The sequence below is a fragment of the Varroa jacobsoni genome, unplaced genomic scaffold (genome assembly GCF_002532875.2).
Source record: "Varroa jacobsoni isolate VJ856 unplaced genomic scaffold, vjacob_1.0 scaffold_1121, whole genome shotgun sequence".
NCBI lineage: Eukaryota > Metazoa > Arthropoda > Arachnida > Mesostigmata > Varroidae > Varroa > Varroa jacobsoni.
The window spans coordinates 66,924-88,388 of NW_019214023.1; the positions used below are offsets into that span (position 1 = coordinate 66,924).

Sequence of the window (21,465 nt, forward strand, 5' to 3'; positions counted from 1 at the left end):
AGGCGTCTTCCATTCCTAAGCTTCTGTGGCTTCATGACTTGAAAACTAACCATGCATCATAGAGTTTCAGTACTCAGACGCCTTAGATACATTACCTTTATTTCTTCACTTCTCACCTCCATCTTTTCTTTTTACCTGTAGAATAGACCCTGCTCCCTTGAAACAGCAAATGGAACTACCGTCAAGTGCTGTTAGAGCGTAATCGAGTAGCGCTCATACCGAATCAATCCTTATCTTGAACCTGCTTTCCGATAATAAAAACGACCACTGAGTTAATACCAGAACATTGAATTTTTTTTACCGCCCTTTTCGTTGCCGCAGCGTTATCTGGTTATCAACTCTATGACGATAATACATTCCCGCTTTGCTTGTTATTAGCATTTTGGCAATAATTTCATTTTATTTGAACAAGCATGTTATAAACACTCTATGGCAACGTTCTGTGTGAGCGAAAAAAAAAAACACATTATAGCCAAAATTCATAGCGTTTAGCCGGTCATATATATATATATATATATATATATATATATATATATATATATATATGTATAGAGCACACAAAGTATACTTTCCATACACAATGTTTTCTAATCGTGCAGTATCACAAATACAACAGATCCTTATGATGTTACTGAGCAGACGACAGCATTTATTTGACTTAATAACGTTGATCAGTCAACGGAACTGTTTATTTGTCTTTTATTTTTGTCGCTCTTTCAGTTACTGAGGTATGACCGCAAGCCGTATCGAATATTATATAGCCAGGTTGACAAGCAGGAACTACGTGCCCTTCGGGTACTATAGAGAATCACTCGGTCAACACTAGACGCCGATGTCCTTAAGGGTTTTGGTCGTAATCGTTCTGATAAATTTCTACAGGAGAACGGTTTGCGTGATATCATCCATTTTGAGTCGTTTCCATTTTGCTGAAATAGGAATCATCATTGCATCATTTATTGCAAAATGTGTAAAGAGTATGCTCGTATCGTCCAGAAGTTTACGCGAAGCATCAGGCCTCCACTGCAGTGAAACGCCAGTCGTAACCGAGAGAAAATCACTTAGATGTACAACAAACTTTTATCTTAGTTAACTTGATGTCTAGAAACCTGACCAGTTCCGGAAACCCTTGTCTAATTGTGTAAGTGAAAATAAGCAAACCTCTACACGTCGAGTGGAGCAGTCCCGAAGCTGCCAGCTGAGTTATTTCCAAACATGGCGCATTGTAGCACGCTCTTTGCACATCTTCGACACAAAGGTGTTCCTAATGCCAGCTCGAAACCCGTTCCTTGCAAACGATGAACCCTAATGTAACAGAAGTGCACAATCGCAAAACTTTCGTTTCAACCATTGTATAATGTTTGCTATAATCTACTCTTATATTGCGTCAATACGCTTTCTTAACAATAGCCGAGGGTGAGCTCCCTGGCGGAGAGCTTTCGCATTATGTCGAATCACAATGACATCAACCACCTGTACAAGTTCTTCTTGACCAAGACCCTCGGCCAATTTGTCAGCAGATTTTCTATGTAAATAGAAACAATGATCTGTTCTACTTTAAAGAAGCTTTCGATTTTACCTTTCGCGCACGAACAGTGACCTTTACCGCCGAACGGGAACGGCTAAGAGTTACGTTACTTAAAGGGTTACATTACACGTGGTATCGCCAATAAAAATGGTGTTTCATTTCATACGACCTACGTGAAACGGGATACATTGACTCAAGCGACGCAAAAATGCCCTGGCATCCAAAATGGCACGGTCTTTACGAAACCCTTTTTCGATGTAAGGCATATATAGCTCATGCGTCGATAACCTGACCGCTAATATCGCTGACCGCCTCATTTAGCTTTGTTAGAAAACTTATCAAATGAAGAAGGCTACAAATACTTGTTTTCCTAGAAAAGCACCAGAACTTCAATGAAACTATCTTGTCGCTATGATGTTGCATTGCTTCGAGTATACGTACACGTTTATTTTTTCGAGGTAAAAAAAATAAAAAATCCAAATGTCTGACATCATCCTACTTGACGAAAAAAAAAAGGCGATGTGACAACATCGTCTTGAATGTTCAACGTAAGAACAAAATAGAAATATCTTGTATACAAATAAGTGTGATCAAGCATTCTAATCAGCCTAAATGCCTTCGACATGTTTCCCCTGATCGAAACCAAGAAAGCCTACGTGTTTTTGTTAATCGGAGCCTGATATAACTAAAGTTACCTTAACTTCGCGAGGTAGTTGAAAGCGCTTCGAAGTTTTTCAGTTTATTGAATGACACCTTTTGCTGTTTGATGAGGTGCGTATACCTCAGGAGCACATAAACACAGCTAAAAAAAAAACAATTCGCCATCGTATCAACATCACGAAGAGAGAAAGTAACTTAAACAACGACAGCCAGTTATCGCCTTCTATCTAGCTGTAGAGTGGCTATGTGTAGACGTTTCACCTATCACTAAATCATTTTTAAAACGACCGCGCGATAGCGAAAAGTTAGCCAAGTCATTTAATGGAGAAAGTTTAGAGCGTTTGAATTGAAGCAGTAATTTACTAGATATTAGCTTACATCAATGTATTTAGTCTTGCCTCGTATCATATACTCGTGAAATAAAGTTGATACGGATTTACTGGAGCCATTCAATTAAGTTACCATTTAATCAGCTAGTTACTGTGATCGCCCCAAAAACGTTTTGACTTCACTAGAACTCTGAGCATAATCCGTCAAAGACTTTTTTCAGTTCCGGATCCAAATTGCGTCAAACTTTCCGACTGATTTTTTTCACGGATAATGCTAAATGTAAGAGACTAATGGGACATGGCTAGGAGCACAACCGGAATAAAAGACCAATGAAAAAATCATTTTGATTTTACGTGGTCACTTTAGCTATGCAGCATAAACTAAGCATCTAAGATCCTTCCTTGTCAAGCGAAATGTGACATGGGTGTCTTGTGAAAAGAATACATCTTCTCATGCTCAGTGGTCAACTTCCTATTTCTATTTAGCAGAGAAAATTCATCATGACCGGTGAGGAGCTCTGGTAGAGCAAAAGCACAGTATGTGGATGGTGCAAACGTTTCAACAACGGAGATTCGAGTGTTGAAGGCCAGCGAGTGGATAAACAAGTGTCAGAACCCGAAAGATAAGAAGACATTGCCGCAGTCGAGAAGGCCTTCCGCAAAAGCGAAGCTTGGAATCCAAGCGCTTTGTCGGCCAAAACCGGCATTCCGCATATGATGTATTGCAGAATTATAAGCCAATACTGAAAATGCGGGAGCTAAATTAAAAAATAGCCCCCCTGAAAATGAATTAGTCTGTTGCAAGCGCGTGCGTACTTTGCACCCGCCTAGAACGAACGATTCCGATGGACGAGGCATACATTAATCTCTACCGCAAGCCGGAGAGAGAATGACGTTGCCCTGGGGAAGAATCGAGTTCAATGGCAGTGTCGAGTAGACTCGGACGTAAGATTATGGTAGACTTGCAGTGGATGCCAGTGTATCGGCTACTATGAAATACACGCCAAAAGTAACACAATAAATTCAGCCCTCTATCTCGAGTTCCTCAAAAGACTAATGTACAATTGGCAATCGAAAGCACACAATCACCGTACTTCAATATCACTTGCCGGATTAAGTACTGGAATACCCAATAGTGACTTTAACTCGCCTACCTTTCCGATCTGGGTTCGTGTGATCACGGAGCTTTTTATGCCCTAAAAAGGGCAGCTGGTGGGCAAGCGATTATACTTGTCGATTATCGATTTACTTTGAGAGGCCGTAGATAGGGAAATAGCATATGAGAATGTGAGTAGTAGTTATATGGCTATCTAAAACCCGCCAGAGCGCATGGAAAAATATAGGAGGGTACCTTTATCACATATCAATTACCATTCTAGCCCAGCTAGGTCGAATTTTTTGATGTTAATTTACCTGATGTAGCTCCTTGTCGTGCAAAAGATCCGACAACTGCATAAGCATACAATTCATTTAAGGCTAATCATGAAAAACCTCTATAGACAAATGCATATTAGTAGAAGCAGCCCGTCAAATCTGTTCGTACCAGTCAATAGTGTTCTTTCATCACGCTTAACAGGGATTTCGAAAGCGTCACTAGCAAGTACCTGGCTTCCAGACGAAGCCCCCATATACTGCAAAATATATTCTGTTACAAGCATTAATAACCATTTGTGTTTTTTAGAATGTAATTTGTCGTCATTGGACCCTCTAAAATCTTATGTGGGCAAGCTTACAAAAGTAGTACCTACTAAAAGAGAGCAGCGGCTTACATGCGAAAGGAAAAGCAACCGGTATAATGAAAATGTACATTCAAGATCGTTTCGTAAAATTGAGAAGGTTTGTTAATTTTTTCGACCTTCGATTTGAAGACAAACGCATTACCTTGCTGAAGCAGGGATCCTAGGTTAGATCTGTTCCTGGTTGCATCATCCTGTTTTCGCGTCCTCAAACTATGATCACTACTTAACATTGGTTGTTTATTTGATCCTTTACGAATCGATTCCAGCAAAACTATGAACGTGCCCGAAAACTTTGTGTAGATGTTGCTGATTTTACCCGCTAGCCAGCACACACACTGACCCACTCACGGTTGTACCTCATATCGCTCGAGATAACACTCGAATACAATGCAGAACGAAATCTTTACACTCGATGCCGTTATGGTACGTCCGTATTTGTCGATTTAGCTTATCAGAACTCTCGTAAGCGCTCAAACAAATATGAAACCCATTTGTAAAATAAATAAACTATCTCCCTTAAAAAAATGTGTAGAGTATCTTCAACTTACCAAACGGTTACAGATCTTTTAGGTTCGTGGCACAATACTTGAAGGCCAAGCCAAGCTTTAACTTTGAGCCCTTCTAAAGTTTGGTTCTTGTGCCGTACCTTTTCGTATCCTATTGTATGGTAGTCCTTTACCCATTACAGCCCGTCGGCGTTGCATTATACGCGTACATATTCTTCGCTGACCGCTTCAAGCCATACAATCAATATGCATCATAATCAATACATCCTCTTTCATACTGCAAAAAAAAAAAAAAAAACTAAAAAAATGCTTAATTTTTGTGCTTTCCTTACGCATATTCTATGGTTGTGCGCGTTTGGCGAAACAATATTTGTTTATACTAAACCACTCGTTCCCTTTGCTATGGGTCATTTTGAGCTTTTTAACCTAACGTCTTGTCGCATGGTGTACATACAATGATTTGATCATCGCATCGACGGTTGTTTCGTTCGGCAAGTAGAAATTGTACGGACGCGAAACCTACTTACTGGCACACAGTTGTCGGTGGCTGCCAACGTGGCCGTCATACATCGACGACACAGCTTCTTTAATGGTGGTCTGATAGCAAATAAGGTGAATGAATTTCATCAACGGAAAACCGACCGCAAGTGCTAAAACGCCCCATAGCGCCCTTTGACGTGGAAAGGCTAGTGAAAAAGGCCTGTTGCCCTTATTGGAAATTTTCATTGTTGATAAGCTCTAATTTTCTATTTCGACAATGGCCGTGATTACTTTGATTTTACTACAGAACTATTAAGACTATGCTGGTTCCGAAGTATGGCTGCAGAAGTTCATCAAGTAGAATGAACTGACAGCTCAGTCTGTGCTAGATATGAAAATGCTTTACCACTTATTTATAATAGAGGTCTCTTGCCTTCCACGACAACGACAGAACTCCAAAAGCTGAGGAGGAGATGTTACCCTTGCTGAAGGTATCCGACAATCCGCGATTCGGTAGACTAAACTGAAAAAAGTTGTGGTAGTGCTAGTGACTCAATAGCTAAGGTGCTCATACATCAGTTCTGGTAGGAAGCACGGCACCGTACCTAGAATTGTTAGCGCCGATCTACGATCTCGAACTGATTTTTACTTGTTCCATCGACAATGATGATACCCTGTATTCGTAATTCGCAGCTTCACGCTTGTGCTGGCTGGCTTCGACGACCATTTTGTAGAACAGATTGTTCAATTCTTCGGGTACAGACACAAATTGAAGGCTCGATGAAGTCGAAAGGTTTGTATTGACCTAATTGCGTTGAAGAAATTGACGAAGCACCATTTGAGAGCAGGGCGCAGTCCGACGTTACTTCCATCAAATCCGTTACGGATTTGCTCTATTTCTATAGGTTCATCCCTAACGTAACCGCTTTCGTTAGAGGCGTCTTAAGACAGTATTTAACACTATAGTATTGGATCCGTTCACAGGATCGGTAACTGTATGCATCATCTATATATACTGCCATTTTTTTTATTTATCCATCTTATATAATAACTTCGATTTGTGCCGCTGACTTATGGATCAACAGTATATGGATGGATCGTAGCCAGTATCAATGTGTATTAAATTTCTGAGCGAATTGTGTTGGACATATATAGACATATATCTATACACGAAATCGCAAGGCTAAAGAGGGAACCGAGAAACCAATGGGAGCGAAGAGAAGTTCACCGCATAAACAAACATGAAAATATCTATGTTCTGGTCCATACTTTTTATGAAGAGTTTTCTTGTTGAAACGAGGTAATACGTATCGTGCTTTAAAAATTACTTTTTGTTTTGCAGGCAAAATCAGAACATTTCGAGAACGCGTCTTCCAATCTTGTCGGCTATGAAGAACGCAGAAACCCAGCAATACCATAAATACTTGCAGCAACATGTCGTTCCCTATCTCCAGCAGCGAGGGGTAAAGCTTGTTATCATATTGATGAAGGTGTTGTAGATCAGATAATTCCTACCAACATCTATTGACGGGGACGATGGATAATGAGAGAAACTCGTGCCGACCGATGCAGTCGCCACGTTAGTCTCGTGGTGTTTTTAGATGTAACTTATATGTTAGAAGTCCACAAGTAATAGTTACTTGATTTTCTCGTCTGGCTGTTGTATTTATTCGTTTATTATTATTATTATTATTGCCACTATTACTATTGATTGTTCTTGCGCTGCTAACTGTAACCGTCGGCATCGGGAGCCTTAAGGTTTCTTCTATACAGATATGCGATGGTTCCCTTTTAGCAGGCGCCGTTGAAGCGCATTGTTCTAGTGGACTTCGTTGGTGGCAGAGTTAAATTTTTTCCATCCATTTTTTCTGCTCGCATTATCAGGCCCTCGTGCGGATAAAGTATGTGATCCGTCGGGCGATCCGATATGAGTTACTACTGGAAGTGGAAAATGGCCACTGACGCTCCGTGTCGCTATCTCCAATTATTGTTGTTGCTGGACGATTAACGGGGCAGTATTTCGATAGCGTTGTGAGACTTTTCTGAACGTTTGCAGTGCTCAATTAGACAACTGATTGAAGATCGTTGTGAAAACTACTGATTATTATTATTATCGAGTGTTCTTTTTTTTATTATTGCGTCCCACGATTGTCTATCAAACTACTAGGATAATTGCCGACAGAGTGCGTGTGTTAGTTATGTGGGTCGAAACGATTGATTTATCATGAATTTTAGTAGAGGCTGTTCTAAATAATTATTTCTTGCAGCAGCTGTTCATACGAACTCAGTGTGACCAAATGGTTGTATTACAAATTATTACTTCATAATAATAAAAATACTATTGCAATATTCGCCTTTTTCCTTCAGTCGTGTCCTACGCTCGTATCTAAACGTCAAACCCTCAGATCGCATTCGACCTTAGATAACCCTTCGTTGTTTCCCAATCGCCCTTGTTCGAGCATTACTATATTTTTTCATTACCCTCACCGTTCTAATTTGTCCCGCCTCCAAGTCTCCTCTGAACACTTACCTCTAACGCACAATTCACTTCCGGATATAAAATTAGCTTTAATAATGTGCCTACCTCCAGGCTCGAGACTTGACTATCTCTTTATTCCTAGCCTATTCTATCCAAGTTACTCAAAGCATGGCGACCTTGTTTTATCGCATTAACAATGGCGACGACGGGTTCGTGTCTGCAGGTTTTTCTGTTTGCTGAACGAACTTGACCGCTTCATTTTGAGAATTAAAATGCCCTGGTTTATTATGGCCGAATTACGTCAGTTGCGGCTGCAAGCAACGGTCGTGTAACCCGTTACGCATTTCTTCTCATTACCCGAATACTCTCTGCCGCTAGCATCGCCCAGAACTGATATCAGTTTAGTACAAATTTTATACCGTACTTTTAGACGTTTATGTCGATGCTAACTGCTGAAAAAGGTTTGAATTTTTCTCAGTAAACAGAGGCTACGTAGTGCAGCGTCGTAGTGGCCTACTGCAATGGCGTAGCGCTGCTTTGGCCTTCTTTGCCAATTAATACTGTCCAGCTTTACTGCTTACTAAGTGTATGATGCAACATATCAGTGTCGCGTAAGAAAATCGTTCCTCGTTACTTAAACGTTACCATCACGTAGAAACGGCCTAAACGCCCTTGAGGACTCCTATATTTGTTCAGTATGTCATATTCTTAGAATACACACGTACGGTGCACTACGTCGAGAGGTCATCTTATTGGACGTTTAACATGCGATAGCAGCTTGTTATCATTTCAAGCCCAATTTGGATTTGTCTGCTGCTATTCGATGTTCTCGTCGCTCCTTCGTGGTTTTTTTATGTCCGATCATGGGGGTTGTTTATCAAGAGCCAAGACGAAGTCACACAAATAAACATTGATATGTATAGAGAGCTTCAGAGCAAGCCGGCTTGAAGAAAGTTCTCATCGACTTCTTAATCTGATAACCAGTCCGGTCGCCACCGGCACAACCAAACGACCGCGAAATACACCACCAGCAGAATCAGAATGTCAACGTATGCTTCAGCCTCATCGAGGCCACTATCGGAAGTATCGCTTATACAGCCGAGCATAGTGCAAAAACCATAAAGTGCCTTCTTCATTACGTTCACTTCGCTACAACGCTAGTTTGATTCTTACAATATACACCTATCAATAAACGACTTGTATTCCGTATATATCTATGTATGTGTATAACGCTACAATGCATCGTAGATAGATAGTTAATCGTGTTAGAAGCGGTGTCGCAGATGTACGTTCACCTGCTTTGACGCTGTCTTCAGCTGCTGTTACTGATTTAGTTGTTATTGTTGTTGACTGACGATCGACAACTGTTGCAACTGCCCCTTCTTATCGAAGAAGACGGGGGCAAAATAAAAGTAGAAGGCGGAATTCAGAAACGGGTTGAACTCTGTCGCCGTCGCCGTCGTTGTTCACAGCTTAATATTGCTTACCGTTGTAGAGCATCGCAGCGTTGTCCAGAAAAAGGACTATCGATGAACGTGTTCATTTACATTCACCTATACTTCGCCATTTTGCTTCCTTCCCATCCGAATACGCCGGTCGACGCTGAACTGATGATACTGGACGCTGCTGCTACTGCTGCTGTTGTGCGTACGCAGTGAGACCTGTCGGGCCGAATACGCAACGTTCAAGTTTCAGTCTATGCTTTGCCATGGGCGCCTGTTTGCCCGCCGATTGAGGACGATGGAACGTTGTTCGATAGAGCCAAAATCGAAGTTCGGCGAAGTCTAGTCGCCTTGCCTCTCTCTGTCCGGTTTCTGGCTCTCGCCTTCAGGCGTCGACGACGTTGTCAGAGTCATCTGAGCGGGATCGTGTCCACCCTACAAGAGTCTGTCTACCTTTCTCAGTCCCGGCTTTTACTTGCATTGCTCACTTGTTACTCGTATCGGCAGTAGTACTGCTTGTTCTAGTACTATCGGTGTTCGTCGCTGTCGTTGTCATCGGCGTGCTGGCAACTGCACTACCATCGCATTTAGCTATTCTTTCGCCGCGGCCCCTTTTGCTGTATTCCTGAAGGGGCCGACCGGCCATTCCTACCCGCGTGCATCTTCTGTCTATCTGCGTGTATGGGTTTCTGTTTGTGTCAGTGTGTGTTCGTATGTATGTGTAAGCTTGTGAGTGTGTTTCTGTCTGTGCGTCCCTGTCAAACGATATTGAAGTGAACCACGAAACTGGTTTCGGAGGGAGCAACGAGGAGAGGCTCTAAAGACAACAACAACAACAACAACAACGATAACCCCGGCAATGGTGGCGTGGTTGGTGAAGCCTTGTCTTTTTCTTGTCTTTTTCAGTGTCTCGGTCTTCAGACGGGTGGAGGATGAGGCTCTCCGGTTCTCTGGCTGTCCGCTCTCGCTCACGGTGAAGTCGTCTGGACGCTGCCCTGGCCGATAGACATTTGACTTCGATGAGAGACGCTTTGAACGAAGCGAATGGATAGACCGATGGCGTCGTCGTATCGTGGCACCATCCCGGGCGGCTTTTGGCTGCTTGGGGCGAACGGACGAAGCAGGCGCTCCTCACGACAGGTCTATGGTCTCCACGCTCGTAAAGGGTGCGGCGAAACAGCTTGTCGTATACGAATCACTGTATCACTTGTATCGTATCACTCGCCATTAGCATCGTGAATCGCACAAATCGTCGCTTTCCAGCGCGTTTGCCCAACAGACCAAGCAACTGTTGCTACGGCTGTTCGGAATGGGAACAGACAGTTCATATACGTGGTTTCAAAACAGGCTGGCCTAAGCCATTGCAATAATAGCTAATGTTCGAGTTAGCCCGTGCCATTGCGAACATTAGATTCTATATGTTATTTATTTCGTCATACAAGTATGGTAGCATCTTCTACGTATAAAAAAAAACAAGATAGAGCGTTGGAAAGAAGGCGTATCATACACCTCCGTGATAAAAACCTTGCACCTGTTTGCGTTATCAGTATGCATCGTAAGACGCCTCGGTGTTGGATTCGAATTGGATGAAAGCCTAATTGTCTGGGTGGGGTAAACCTTTTTCGGTTAACTCCGATGCATGTTCGATAGAGCTCCTCTAACCTTGTAAGGGTATCAGGTTAAATGCTTCCTTAGCCTGCTGTAAGACAAAACACAGACAAATTAACAACAAACGTTTTGAAATGCCATACTTGCTTAGAACAGAAGAAAAGCTGGCTTGTACAATTTGATACTCTGACCGTCCTTGAGGCTTACATAAGCGACTTATTTTACTAATATTTACTCGTAGTATGCACTTCTACTCGAACTATCGAGCTTCAAAAATAGCATTTCAACGCTAGGGTCTTGAATTCAAGCCTTACCTAACACCTAATGCTTTTTGAGGGTGTTTCTGATGATTTCTCAGTGAACTGGCGTTCAGTAGCGTGGAAATCGTCACCCAACATCTCTGCAATTCTAATTTTGAAAGCTTAGCATAAGAATGCTTGGGCAAAGAAGTTTTATAACACGGGTAAGAAAAAGCTCTACGAACGTTCTGAAATTTAACAATAGGCATACCTGAGTGTAGTCCCGATCAGCGTACGTAGCGTGCATAGAAGAAGCCAAAGATGAAATTGTTTTTAAGGTGTTTCTTGCATAGTTAGCGGAGTTGTGATTTTAGTCAGCGGTGCTCATCTATTTCAGGCGGCGTCCGACTGTTACAGCTAACTAGACCGATTATAAAAATCACTTTTATGACGGAACATCAGGAATTTCAAGACAGGCATCATGATGGTGAGGTTAGAACGCTACGAGACACATCCACACGCTCGTGTGGCAGAAGCAGCGATCTAATGCCTTTGACTCCTGCATGAACCTTTCAGAGAAGTCTGCTGAGGTTGAATGAGGCAGAGAAATCTCTTGGGAGGAGATCGCTCACGATTGGCACCCTATTCTAATCAGGCCCGGCTCCTCCGATATTGTTCTCTCAACTCGTGACTGGTGATCTCGTGAAGGTGGATATAATGTACCAAGCTTCGTTTTTAAGGCGATGGCTGAGAAGAGACTGCTCGGATAGTTTGCAACAGAAAACTGGCAGTGTAAAGCAATGTACGTCGTCAGCCGCTAAACGAACAGAATCTTTATTTGTGGTTAGGAAAAGTACGTTGATAATATCGTTGCCCGCCGGTTTCTCTAGATCAGGGGAACAAAAGACGTTTGATTTACTCATTAAATCCACTAGCCACATTGGTCACTGACATCTACAGTTATCGACTGAAATCATAGAAGCCCGACAAGAGCTAGAAAAAAAAAAGTTCGTGTGGCGTTCTGTGTAGCTAAATATAGATTCAAGCATGTGCTCTTAGTGGAACAATGTTCAGAGGTGAAAAATAGTCGAAGTGGTGCAGACGGCTCATTTAATCGCCATCCAGTACATCCACTTTTCCCTCGTAAGGCAAATTGCCCGTGTTAAGTTCATGCCGTCCCCTTTATTCTCTGTAAATTCAAATTGCATCGTTTGCTCCACTACCTTTAAAGCGCCGAACTTCGTGTCGCATACCTCAGCGGGGAAGGTGCTGCAGCAGGCCGATGAGGTGGCCAGCCAACTAGCACCAAAGCTAGCCGAAGACCACATACAGAAGAAGCAGCAGCGGCGACGGCGGCGGTAAATAGTTGAGAGAGGGTAAGAGGCAAGGGTCGAGTCGGGACGGTCTTCGAAGTGGCGCCAGCGAAGTCGTTCCGAAAGCGGATAGCCGGGCGTCACAATCCGCAGGACCTGTCGGTCGTTGGACGCAACTTGTGTTCACGCGTCACCATTCGCTATTCGGTCGTCGGTGGGGCGCCAGAAAACTTCGTGCCGGCGTTCGGCGCTATCCATGGTGCGACCTCGACCTTCGTGTGCGCGTCGTCTTACAGTTTACCTGCAACATCTCACTCAGGATAGTTCCTGAAGAACTGTCGGAGTATAAAAGGCGAAATAGGCATCGTTCTCAAAGAAGTCCTCAACGTCTCAAACTCAGCGTTCTCCATCTCGTCGACAAAAGTGCGAAACAGGTGATGAAGCTCATAAAACTACTAATTACTCTACTAAAAGTTCTTGCATAATGCGACCGATTTTTTTTGCTAATACTTTTAACATCGTTTGTGCCTTGACACTTATCTAAATGTGATCACTCAATGTAAGCTTGCTTGCATATCTTATAAATGCTGTTCAATTCTAATTATCTCATACCAAGCTTCGAAGAAGTTAAATTTTCAATATTAGAATCCAATGCATAGATACCAATTTTGTTTTGACTTACCAAAGCAATCCATGGTTAAGTTAGTGATTAGACATAAGATTAGTGCAATGGGCTTTCTTTGTGAGTCGTCTTGGGCTGGTGTAAGCTTGGTGCTGCCGCCATCGATTCCGTCGTTTTAGACGCTCTTCGGCGCGCCGTCAGCTCGCCGGTCTTACGCCATATTCAAGTTGCCAACAGGCCTTTCAAGGTCTGCGTGTTACCGCCCAAACAGCGCTGACTTGCATTGAATGTGGGCAACTTAACGCCTTGTGGGTCAAGACGACTTTGTCTAAATCACTTGGTAACTAGACAGTGCCGTACTGCGTATGCCCATTTTCGCCACGCCGTCGAATTATCACAACTTATTCCTTTAACAGACGCACTGCCCTAGTTGGTATATGATATTTCACACTGCATTGAGCTCCTCATTATAGCAGAAGCAAGCTGGTCCGGAGACGCTTTGTTTCCTGTTCTCTTGCGTTAATTTCCATGGATTTCCATGAAGTCCCTGCAAGCGAGCGGCCTCTTCTTGTTCGTGGTAGAGCTGCTGTCACCGCGTGTTAGCGATAAGGAAAGTCTAAAACGGCGGTGCTGATTCTGTGGCGGCAGCAGCAGCAGCAGCTGCCTCTAAAGGAATGCGTCTCAGCGGCGATGTCAGTGAGGCGTCATGATGATTTTGCGTCGTCCAGCGTCCGTTTAGGAATCACACCGAAGTGACCTGCCTTTACGTGCGGACAAACAAGAAAAACTGGTTCCTACAAACCGATGCCGATGATTTTAGTCGAGGCTACAGTTCTGCCAGAATTTTTTTTATCGTCCTAGAAGAACGTCAAAACTTCTATACATGAGGCGCATGGTCTTCGCTGGGCGTTTCGCTCCGCAGGAAAACTTAGCCGAGCAGGCAAAAGGAAAGGGCGAAATAAGAGCGCGAACAAAATACTATAGAAACAAAATTTGAAAGAGAAACGCTAAACATTTTGGGGCGTTTTAGGGATTCGTCTTTCTCTGTGCCATCTTTCATATTTTATGAATGCTTATGGCTGCCGCTACCGCCGCCGCTAAACGAGCCAGGCTCAGGGAGTCGTTGGCTCAGGAACGGTCTGTCGGACCTCGTAGTGGTGAGGCTATTTTTATTTAAGGTTCACGCCTCCCCCAGCGTTATCGTCGTGGCCAAGCTAACCTCTGGCCTGATTTGAGGACCTCCGATCCGAGCATTGATAATGTCTATTTCACCGCGTTCGCTAATAACCCGTCCTTGTGTTCGCCTTAGTGTGGGGCGGGGCGGGGCGGGCGGGGGGGGGGGTGCAGGCCAAGACAATCCCTGCGGTGCTGTCTGAGGCCCAGCGAACTCAATTGCTTCTTCTTCAGTGATGATGGCGACGCTGGTGGCGGCAGGTGCCGCAGCAGGGGTTGAAACGGCCGAATGGCTAATCTTGGGAGGTGCCTCGAACGTCTTCGTTTTTTACTTTCATACCATGAATATATATCGAGGCTGCCGCTATCGCTCCCGTCCAGATAGTGTCCTTCGGGGCACGTCGTTGAAAAACCGCTACGCAATCCTTGTTGTTGTTATCACAATCATTATCATCCCTCGGCCAGGAGTTGTGCATCTCGCCTTAGCCTTTTTTCTCTCGTCTATCCAAGGCTCCGCTTGGCCTCATTCTCAGTTGGACAAGCTAGATACACCGAAGCACTTGCCGTCATGTGGTAGTTAGTGCTCCGGTTCATGAGATAGATGCTACAAAGTGAGTAAAATTGCGAGCTGCTGCTTCGCCTTCACACGTCTACTTGACTCCTCAAGTCCTTGAATGAAGCCACTCACTCGTTGAGACTCACTGGCTTACTGCTATAGACAGCTAGATAGTTAGCTGTGGCACAGAAGCGGTTATCCGGTGCCTCTAGGGGCCTCTCGAAAGACAGACATACAGAGGGATCATGCACAGTTTCTTTGTACGGTCGGCTTTTTGCGTGGAACAAGTCCATATTGCCAACGATGGAAGTGATGGCAACACGACGCCAACGGCGACAGCAACAACGATAACAACAACGCCAAGTTTGTAGGTTAAAGCGCGCGCAACGTTTCTAGATCACAATTGACGCCGACGATGGCTGACGGGCGGAGTGGAGTGTGGCCACGTTTACGTTTTCTAGGAATCTTTTGGCCTCGTCGTCGCAGAATAGGATGCGCTATGTGCCGAGTTGGCACCTTTGTTGCGTAGCCCGACCTACGTCGATCGCATCGCCTAGCCTATCATAGTTTAGGTTTCGCGCGTCCAGTCAGGGATCGTCGCTGCTTTCCATGGCCAGCATCACTCAGAGTTTTCATATTCGCGCTGGGGCAGCGTAGGGCAGTACTCCCGACTATTTTACTTGGCAGCGCATGTCGTCTTGGGAAACTGCTGCAGCATCGCGTAAATCCTACAGTTTACTGTTAAATACACAGAAAATACGGGAAAATTGTCAGAAGATTAGGAGGTACGCTCTTTTTCTGCCAAAACTTTCCAGCGGATGCCCGACAGAACAGGTGAAGCGAGTTGACTTCACAGCTTCTTGAGTAACGTTTGAAAGAAAGTGAGAAATAGACGCGGACCAAGAGTTATCGTTTATATGTCACATAAGTCTTTCTCGGCAGGAACTGCTTATTTTTTTGTTTTAGTTACCCTTCTGTTAATGTTACTCAAAACACCGTTCTAGGTCGTTACGCGCTATACGTACTACGCTTGCGATTAAATCACGGCGCTCAAAGGCTATTATTTAAAATATGCTTTTCTCGAAAAGAGCTCGAACCTCCTCCTCTATGCATACCATTGTATATAGGCATATTTCGAGGAGTGTGATTCAGAGAACTGCCATTTCTCTCTTACGTGTTTGCCCCCTTCTGCATCCCGTCCCATCTACACGCCGTCCTTCCTATACAAAGGCTGTATGGTCTTACTGTGATGCGTTCGCTCTCGAAACGGCTACCCAGCGTCTTCAAAGGTCGCCTTGATCTCCTCTGTATCTTGATGAGTAAGATTAACCCGCGCAAGCATTGAGGTTACAGTTCACCTGAACACTTCGGCGCTTCTTCGGCGTTTCGGCACTTCAGTACGACGCTTTCTATTCTCTTACACTTCGAAAGTTGAAAACCCGACGAAACAGTTCGGCTACCACAGCGGCAATTCGGTCGCTGTTGCTACTTTTTCATGTTCCTTCTTTCTGGTATACTGCTTGTGATAATGGTGGCGACTGTGTCCGTGTACATATATATATAGCTGGTTGCCTGTCTGCCTGTCTATCTAACCATCGCTGATGCATTTTCTTGGCATCCGCCGTCCTGATGGCGGGTTACCGGCCGAAGTCGGCGGCCGGCGCGGCCGCAGCAGCGGCAACCCGACGGCCTTCGGCTTCTCCGAAGCGCCGCGGGATCTCTTCTCCGTCGGTCGTCTACTTCAGTCGTCGGTCTGTCCGTTCATTCACTCGTTCGTTCGTCGGCCTGTCCCCCCGCCGATCGTTGCTCAGCCCTCACACGGTGTCTGTTTGATTGTGTGAATATATGTGTGCGCATAGGGCGGTTGTGTGCATTTCTGCTCGTTGGCTTCGTCGGTTAAACTTGTCGCCATCATCATCCGCAACAGCAGCCGCATCTCGACGGTGCTGCCGCCCCTGTTGCTTCGTTGCTATCACTGCTGCTGCTGCTGCTGCTGCTGTCGCTGTCGACTTCGCTCTGCGGTGTGCGTCTCGTTTCACCCCGGCGTCAGCTCTTCAAATCTCGGCATGTCTTCGGCAACATCGTCAACGAACGAACGAACGATGGCTGTTCGCGCGGTGACTTGTGCGACGAGCACGACATCGACTGCAACGGCCTCGCCACTCTATCGCTTCGTGGGTTGCCGTCGTACGTAGTACGCTGTACTGCCACTACGATTAGTTAGTGTTGTTCGGTAGCTGGTGTTGCCTGCCTTCTGTTCCTGTTGTTGTATGTCGATTTATCCACTGATCCGTCCCCAGTTTATCTGGCAGCTACTCCTCTTGTATAGGTTCGTTCGGCGACACGTAGTGCATTAATGTCGTGTTACTACAATACGCCCCGCTCCTAGTATATTTGTTGCTAACAATGCCCCCCTAGATGTTCAGTGACGCGCATGACGACACGTTTTACCCTGTTTGTCCCGTAGCGGAGGCCTCGACTCTAGCAATGAAACTTGTTCAACATTTACGCTGTGTATCCATTCAATAGTAGATGTTTGTTTGCGTTGTTAGCCAGAATTGAAATCTAATAGCAGCGCAACAATATTGTTTGTTGGGGGCGACGACAAACGCGGATGATGGCCGCCGGACGTCGGCCACTCTCCAGTAGTCCCTCTGTCATCCGCCGCTCATGTTCGTTATCCCGTATTGAATTGCACGTTTCATACAGCAGCAGCAGCAGTAGCAGTAGTAACAGTCAGTTGCTGAGCCGAGTGCATGCACGTGTGACTTTTATGGCTGGTTGGGGACGAAGGATAGACTGACACGTCTGGGGATGATCTCTGTCGTGGATATAATCGGACGCCTCTGATGATCGTATTTCGATCGCTAATGACGTTGCGACTGAACGTTTTAAATCATGCGACAACAATTCAGCCAAATCCGCTCCACGGACCAGTTTATCCGGATTGTCCACGCATCAGGTGGCAACACCTGTACAAGCAAGGACGCTCTTCAGACTACTTGGCGATTACAGAATTACTGCTAATGCTGCGACTCGTCGAGATGACGTTTGCAGTGACCGAATACGCGGTTTATGCTAGGTATTAGTCGACTATGGCTTGAAAGCAAACAAAAGACGCTCCACTGTGAACAAGAATGAATCATATTCGGCTAGTACAAACTGTGTACGTATAGAATAAGGAAAGATTATTGACGTGTGTGCGCGAGGACAAGATTAACAAGAGGAAAAACAATGTCTGACTTGTTCGTTTTGCTACTTAGAGACTATTCTTCTTATTCTACCTTGGTCCATATTGATTGAAATTATACAATGTGTTCTTTTGACTTGGAATGTTTATAAATCTATTTCTTATGTTACTTGTCTCTGCTTTTCTCTCTTTCTTCTACTTTCTCTGATTTTAATCTAATTTCTATCCTTTAGAAGCGCTAATTGTTTGTTCCTGTTTCTCTTAATGCTTACGACTATATCCGCATGGCCGCACGTTTCTGCTAGCAGCTTCTACTAACTGCAAAATTATTGCATGAAAATCGACATGCGTCAGTAATCGATCACCGAGTTAGTTGATTCAGAATAGAAAACTAACAGAGCAACAAGAACGTTTGAAGAGTTGTTGACCGCTGGAATACAGAGACGTCGCTATGACGATACCTCAATGAACGTGCCGCTCGTCAACGACGAAGAGATCCAGTTAGCGTTGCTTCTTTTCTTTGGTTATCTAGCTGTATGAGTGATGAGTTCGCCCAAAGTGTCATAAAGCTAGGTTACCAAAGTTAAAAACAATTCGCATTCTCGTCGACTGCGCCATACCGTAACAGAATTATTTCGAATTTTACGAAATATTGCCTTTAACTGATGTCGGCCAATGCTAATCAAACTGAGAGCGTCCCTCAGCCTTATGAAATGCTTGTGACAAAATAGCAAGTAAGTATCAGTTACCGTTCCTTTCTATTTTCGCAAAATTCAATTCGACTATTAGATGTCAGGTAGCGGTAGCAGCACATGGATAGGGTCGATATTTTTCTCAAAGAGGTAAACAACGCATATCGCGGTTAACACTGCCATCGCTATTCTGCGAATGTAATAGAAATATGATGAGTCCGCAGACGAAATTCTAAGCTATGCCTGCTTGGTGTCACCTTTAAGGTGCCTCTAACGGCCACATAACCTAGATGTCTAGGTAAGCACAGAAGCTCAGCGAAGGAACATATTCTGCTGTTACGTCTATAGACGGACGACTAGAACGGAAGAATAACTATCTCATGGCGTTCTGCTAACGAAGCGCTGATCGTACGCTGTACCTTTCTAGCTTCAATTTGAAATAGCCAATGAGGAACAAACCATACCCGTTCACTTCATACGATGAGCGACAAAGTCGATTCGTCTAAGAAGGGTACGGATCTCGTGACAGTGCGTGCTAGATCTTCGTGATGGAACCTTGCAGTTAGCTGTTCCAATGGTTTAATTACGTCTGTAACCACACAGGGGAAGTGATGCTACGTATAAATGCCGGTGCTTCACGTTAGTGAATTACCTCTGTTGTCTCAGCGTCTATTCTAGCCTTAAATATGAGCTTAAGCTATTGATCGAACAAAACACTCGATGATCAGAAATACAGCAATCCGGATATAAAATATGGCTTTTAGGGCAACATAAAATAATTGTCGCTAAAACATTATCATTCATCGTAAGTGTACGAGGTGTGAACATCCATTGCATTTAACCTTGCATCAGTCCTCACAGAATCGAATGCAATCTGAGCTACGAAGAGATTTTTGTGTATATTAAAAAAGCTAACAGCCGAAATTATCAAATCAAAAACGTTCCTTATCGAATTGTTCTATTTAGCTGTTATTTCTATAGAGATTGAAAGAGAGCAGAATTAGTCTACCGTATTGAGCACGCCGGTGCCAAGTGGAAGCCTGACCGTTAAACCTCAATCAATAGGCACCCTAAGCTTGGTTGACTTAACGAAATAATATGATCACCTTCATGACCGTATCCAATGGGAGTCGGAGGTTTAGGACGCGAACTTGCGTGAACATTTTCACAACAATTGACAACTGATTTCTTTAATGCTGCTAACCATATGGACTGACAAGTAAATGTGTATTAAAAAATCCCATGATATCATCTGTGGGCTGACTAACATGATTAGCGACCGAAGGGCAAAAGAATGTAACAAGTTCAAGATAGATCCGGTTCTTAAATAGCTGAAGATTTGTCACTTGTTTGACTGCCATTTGTAGGTTTATATTTTCCAGCGAAAGATCTGATAGACTTGCACAGGCAGCATGGTCACTCAAGAGGAATTGCCAAGAATTTGCTAGTTAAGCGTATGGAAGCATCTTAGAATATGTAGTTAGCTTAAAAATTGCTAAAGTTGAACAATCTTGATTTAATTGTATATTTAAATATATATATTTAGTATATACGCTGATTCATTGCTCTACCTATCTATATTAGTCAATAGAAGTACTCAGCAAAGTCTCGTGAGGGCCCTTACATTGATTCAACACAGAATGAAAATTAGATAACCTGCCATGGAAAAAAAATCACGACAAGTATAGAGCACAAGAAACGTGCTTATTGCGATCTATATTCCATAGACTCCAAACTGGACAGAATGTGCTTCCAGTTAAGGGTTTGACGCCCCCTAATAGCAATTTACCATCTGTGCGTCATTGGAGTCATATATAAGTCTACTATAAAAGCTCTCAAACCAAACTTCTTAAGGAATTGTTACTATTATCGTTAACAGTATTGCACGCAAGCACACACATACATATTGCCCCAGTGCATATTTACAGTTGAATTTTGTAGATTCATACACAGTACAGGAGAAACAGATCAGTACGGCGTTTGTACGGTAGTTTCAAATATGTAGTATAGATTTACGATTTTATCACCCGCCTGTATCCATACGCTAAACGTCATCGGTAGTTTAGGATACTGGGATTTGCCTTTTTGCACAGCTTTTTTCTTCGGCAAGGTTTTTCAATAAGCCGAAAAAACAATGACTAATCCATCATCGGACGCCAGCTACTCTGTCTTTGAACGTTGATTTAGCTGTTTCGATTTAAGTGCGTTCTGAATACCGAAAGACGAATAGTTCTTGGCTTAAGAAGTCTTGTCCCCCTCTTCTAGAGCTGAAAGATACGTGTAGACTGTGTATGTGGGCTGTGTACAGGGAAGAGATTGTGTTTGCTACGAAAAGCTGTGGGTATAACAAAATTCGACCCATAAAATACCTTTGCCTCCTTTGTTATTAGTAGTTGTCGGTCGGCTATCAAACAAAGCGTCGCTATTTCGTACGCTTTGTGGCGGCTGGCTACTGGTGACTAACTGCTGCTTTTGCAGAATTCTCTGGACTGTTGCCATCGTCATTGCGAAGGGCACTAAAAGGATGACACGCTGAATGCGTAGTCGCTTGCCAGAAATTACGATTTCCTGTATATTTGCGTCGCTCAGATTCAAATTCAAAGCCATAAAGATTGATTAAACTACAATGGAAGTCTATACTCATCGCTTTTTAGCCATCGTTTCCTTATGATGTCATCCTGTGTTTTATCGAATAGCATCATATTAATGGTGATGGCAAACCCATTCAAGAGATGTCCTTATTGTGATTCTACTATTAGGGTCCTAAAATTAACACTCAGAGCGCTCTCATTATTGGTAATATTCGGTACTACTGGCAACAGGGATCTACAATGCTCTATAGCTAGTTCTGCCCGTAGGTGAAAGCGAATCCACATATTTATCTTAATTTTTTTAGCTACCATCGAAAAAAA

At 43.7% G+C, this 21,465-nt stretch overlaps 1 protein-coding gene and 1 long non-coding RNA gene across 2 annotated transcripts in view; one reads left to right on the plus strand and one right to left on the minus strand.

The window, feature by feature from the left end:
• Window positions 1-620: 620 nt before the first annotated feature.
• Window positions 621-9,703, minus strand: LOC111266861 (uncharacterized). Its single transcript, XR_002684289.2, has 3 exons — window positions 9,206-9,703; window positions 1,159-1,302; window positions 621-926 (listed from the first exon to the last, which is right to left on the minus strand). It is a non-coding gene; the product is annotated as an uncharacterized LOC111266861 (long non-coding RNA).
• Window positions 9,704-12,439: 2,736 nt separating this feature from the next.
• The window catches only part of LOC111266852 (uncharacterized), a 31,034-nt gene continuing 22,008 nt past the window's right edge, over window positions 12,440-21,465 (plus strand). Inside the window, exon 1 of the mRNA XM_022844676.2 lies at window positions 12,440-12,754. The gene's annotated coding sequence lies outside the window, so the exon portion shown is untranslated. The remainder of the gene's footprint in view (window positions 12,755-21,465) is intronic.